The 5,023-nt window shown below is 36.5% G+C and overlaps 1 non-coding gene across 1 annotated transcript; it reads left to right on the plus strand.

Annotated features, from left to right (window-relative positions):
• The first annotated feature begins 4,458 nt into the window (after nt 1–4,458).
• trnag-ucc (transfer RNA glycine (anticodon UCC)) lies at nt 4,459–4,530 on the plus strand. Its single transcript has one exon. It is a non-coding gene; the product is annotated as a tRNA-Gly (tRNA).
• The last annotated feature ends 493 nt before the right edge of the window (nt 4,531–5,023 follow it).

The following is a 5,023-nucleotide window of genomic DNA, read 5'->3' on the forward strand; positions in this document are numbered from 1 at the left end:
TCCCATAAAAAGTCAAGAAAACATTTCTTCAACCTCTTTTCTGTCCACATTGGCATATGCGACACATATAAAACATTCCATAGCTTAGACACCATTAAAACATTCAATACTAAAACCTTCCCTTTTAAGTTTAAAGTTCTTAATTTCCAAAAATTTAACCTTCTCTCTATTCCTGTTACTAGTTCCACCCACATTTCATCTCTTACTTTCATCTCATTTTTACCCATTAAAATTCCTAAAATCCTAATTTCTTCCACTTCCTTAAAATTAAAACTATCCTTTAAAACCATTGCTTTACCAAATCTCATATATACCGTCTTTTCTTCATTTACTTTACTCCCAGATCCTTTACAATATTCCTCTACAACATTCATAACTTCTTTGATGCTCTCCTTTCCTTTTACTATTATCGTTGTGTCATCAGCATATTGAAAAACCTTTCCCTCAGCATTATTTTCCTCAATTTCAATTCCAATTATTCCTTCTTTTTGTTTTATGGCCAATCCTAACGGTTCCGATACAAGTGAATATAATAATGCCGAAAGCGGACAACCCTGTCTTATCGATCTTGTGATTTTAAAACATTCTGTTAAAAACCCATTACACTTTATTCTCGTTAAAGCGCCCTTATATAAAATCTCAATATATTTGATAAAATCTCCCCCAAAACCAAATTTCTTTAAAACATCAAATAAATACTCGTGTTCAACCCGATCAAATGCTTTTTCAAAATCTAGACTAATTATGTAACCATCTTCATTTAGTTCTTTCATATACCATATTGTGTCTCTTATACTCATTGTTATATCCGCTATATCCCTTCCTTTTACTCCGTATGCTTGGTTTGTTTCGATTATACTTGGCATTACTTCCTTTAACCTATTTGCTAAAACCTTTGATAAAATCTTAAAATCTGTGTTAAGCATTGTGATCGGCCTATAGTTTTTTAAATCTACCTTTTCTCCTTTCCTTTTATATATCAGTTTTGTTATCCCCATCCCCATTCTTTCATTAACTTCTTCTTTTTCAAAAATCTCACTAAAAACTTCCTTTAAAATCTTGGTTAAAATCTCTTTAAAACATATATAAAATTCACTTCCCAAACCATCTATTCCTGGACTTTTCTGTTTATTCAGCTGCTGTATTGCTCTTTCAATCTCTTCTTCACCAATTTTTTGATCGCATTCTTTTTTATCTTCCTTACTCACTTTTACTTTTATTCGATTCAACAATTCAATTTTTTCGTTTTCTTCTACACCCCTGGCACTAAAAAGATCTTCATAAAAATTCTTTATTTCTTCTAAAATCTTTTCATTCCCCTCTACAACTTCCCCATTTTTCCCTCTTACCTGTTTTATTGTTTCAGCTTTCCCTCTCTTTTTTTCCAAATCAAAAAAAAACTTTGTGCACTTTTCTCCCTCCACAGTATATTTAGCTTTGCTCCTTAACCTCGCCCCCTCATATTCTTTTTCCTCTATTTCCTTCAGTTTTTCATCCATTTCCTTTATCTTTTGTATATCTTTATTTTCTTTATTCAATTCCGCTTCCAAACATTCCTTTATTTTTTTTTCGTTGTATCTTTTGCATTTGCGTATTATGCTACAATACTTAATTGAGAATTTTTTTATTAAAAACTTTACATTCTCCCACCAAATTCTCTTATCTTCTTCATACATTTCATTTTCCTTTTCTTTTTCTATAATTTCTTTAACCTTTAATACATAGTCTTCATTTTCTAACATTTTTGTATTTAAAACCCATATTCCTGGCCCTCTTTGCACTTTATTCCAATCCAATTTAAAAAATAAGAACTTGTGATCGCTAAAACTTGTTTCTTCATACTTAATATTTTCTATAAAATTCTCCACATTTCTTGTACATAAAATAAAATCAATTCTTGTTTCACACACAAACTGCCCCACTATTTGCCTTCTTGAAAACTCTTTTTTCTTTTCATTTCTTTCTCTCCACACATCTATCATATTATTTTCTGCCATTAAAGCTTTTAATTCTTTTCTCCCTTTGTCAGTTTTAAAAACCATTCCATCTGCCATGTCTTGTTTACTAAAAACCGTATTAAAATCCCCCATCATTATTATTTCTTTATACTTCTTTACAAAACTACTTAAAACATAAAAAAACTCTTTCTTTTCCTTCTCCTCCATTGGTGCATGTACATTTACTAAAATCAATTCCCTTCCTTCATGTTTTGTCTCTACAACCATACATTTACCCATCGTATCTTTGTATAAAATTTGACTTGCTTTAAAAACATCATCCTTCATTAAAAAAGCCACACCTCTCCCAAACCTCCCATCTCCATTATTGTACAAAATCCCTCCTCCCCATCTCTTTTTATATTCATTCATTACATTTTCTCTCCAGTTTGTTTCCTGTAGTACAATAATGTCTTCTCTTTTACATTTTTCTTTTATATTTTCAAATTTCTTTAAGTTCAAAAGTCCTCTTGCATTAAAAGTCACAACACTTAAAACCATTAAAAAGAAAAATAATAAATATCTAAAACCCATCATTCGCAGTCTTTCTCCTCCAATTCCTTTAACACCTCAAACCTATTTAAACATTTCACTTTTTTTCTTGAACTTTCTATATTTGGCTTTACCTTTAGCGATCTTCTTCGTATTTTTCCCCTCTCCGCCTTTTCCTTCTCATCCTCCTCCATACTAATTTCTCCTTCGTTATCAGTTTCTTTGTCTTGTTCTTTTCCTTTTTGTCCATGAATTGAAGATATGTCCATCGGTGTAATTTGTGTGTCCTCTTCTCTTATTTGTTCATTGTTATTTTCTTTTTCTTTTTCTCCTTCTCCTTCCTGTCTGTTGTTTGTTCCTTCCTCTGTTTCCTTTGGTTGTAATTTGTCTTCTTCATGTCTTTCATCACAATGTCCTTCATCATTGTTTTCTTCATGCACCTGTCTGTCCACCTGTTCTTTCCTTCCACCTACCACCCCCTCCATCCAGCATTCACATTTATTTAAAATTTCTTGGCAATCCGGACACCTGACAGCATTGCAGTCTCGTGCAATATGGGAGAGAAGAACTGTGGCTAAAAAGGAAATCATTGTGTTGGATGTTTGGACTGTGTTTAAAAGGAAAACCGAATTATATATTGAAAGGCTGTATGTGTATTTTAAAGGTGTAAATATGTTGGATTATTTTTATGATGTTTTTACCCCAAAAGTTTATTGTGTTTTAAATGATTCAATGTGGAAGCTGCCAGGAAGTGAAGGACATTTTTAAATTATCTATGTAAAGGAAAGATGTGTAATGTAGAGATGTGTATAGAAGAAATGCTGTATTTTCTATTGCTTAAAAAAAAAAAAAAAAAAAAAAAATCATTAGCTAAAGTGGCATTACATTTGGAACACTACCCGTTGCAGGGGTCATTGTTTGGACTCTTTTTTTTTTTTTTTTTTAAATAGTGCTTTAAACAAAAAGGATTGTGTCAATGCAACTGAACAATATTAATTAGGAACACAGTGCGTCAATAAAGCAAAATGACAGTTAAAGGCATTTCGTCATTGAAATCGATGATGTCATCATTCAGCTAAGTTCAGTTTAAATAGTATCTGTGCAATAATTTTCAATCAAGTCAACGATATCGCTGTACATGAAGTGTCCCCAGCTATGCCTGCCAGAGGCGACAGAGGCAAGGAACCAAAACTCGATCGGTGAAAAAATGGAGAAAAAACCCGGTGAGAAACCAGGCTCAGTCGGGGAGACAGTTCTCCTCTGGTCAGAAGAAACCAGCAAATCAGCTCCAGGCTGCAGAAAAGTCAGACTGTGCAGAAGAATCATCTGTTTCCTGTGGTCTTGTCCTGGTGGTCGTCTGAGACAAGGTCTTTACAGGGGATCTGTATCTGGGGCTCATCTAGTTGTCCCGGTCTCCGCTGTGTTTCAGGGCCATAGAGGTCCTTTCTAGGTGTTGATCCACCATCTTGTCTGGATACTGACTGGATCCGGGTGACTGAAGCGGCCCACTGATCTGGATACAGAATGGATCTGGTGGCTACGGTGACCTCGGAATAAGGGATTTCTTTAAAAGACTCTTTTATTCATATAAGATTTTCTCCAACTTTTCAGATGGAGGCATGAGAAAGAGATTGCCTTGATTGGGCTTGTGGTTATTGGTGGACCGAGGACAGAGCTACAACAAAATGCAATAGCAGAATCAATTTGGCCGTCCGCCAACACGCTGCAGGAGGGCGTGCCACTGGTCATCGTCTGTATTTGCACTCTCTGCGTTTGCGCTGTCAGCACTTAGTGTTTATTTAGCTGGCATGGGAAGGCAGCACTTTCTTGTACGTGACGGGAAGCAAACTCTGGAAGGCTCTCTTTAGTGACGGGTCCAAACAAAGATCTCATCAGCTCCTCTAGCCCTATCGGCGACTCGTGCACTTCGAGCCTTCTTAACGACGGCGCAAGTGGCTGACTGCTGACTGCGTTGGTGGTATAGTGGTGAGCATAGCTGCCTTCCAAGCAGTTGACCCGGGTTCGATTCCCGGCCAACGCATGTCCTTTGGCTCGGGCTGATGTCGAAGCAGAACTCCTTCTGTGACCTGTGGCTCCTCCCAAAACTTTTGGATGGATCGTTCAGAAGCCGAAAAGAGGTAGCCCTCCCCATCGGGAATCGAACCCCGGTCTTCCGCGTGACAGGCGGAGATACTGTCCACTATACTAACGAGGAGCTGTGCATGTTGCTGTTTCTCCCCCAACCGACGCTACTGCACCGACGCTACTGCACCGACATAACTGAACAATGCATGGCTTTTTCTGACGCTGACACAGCCCTAGCACCGTCAAATTCCGGATGGACCCATCATTAGCTAAAGTGGCATTACATTTGGAACACTACCCGTTGCAGGGGTCATTGTTTGGACTCTTTTTTTTTTTTTTTTTTTAAATAGTGCTTTAAACAAAAAGGATTGTGTCAATGCAACTGAACAACATTAATTAGGAACACAGTGCGTCAATAAAGCAAAATGACAGTTAAAGGCATTTCGTCA

Source organism: Carassius carassius, chromosome 8, assembly GCF_963082965.1.
Source record: "Carassius carassius chromosome 8, fCarCar2.1, whole genome shotgun sequence".
NCBI lineage: Eukaryota > Metazoa > Chordata > Actinopteri > Cypriniformes > Cyprinidae > Carassius > Carassius carassius.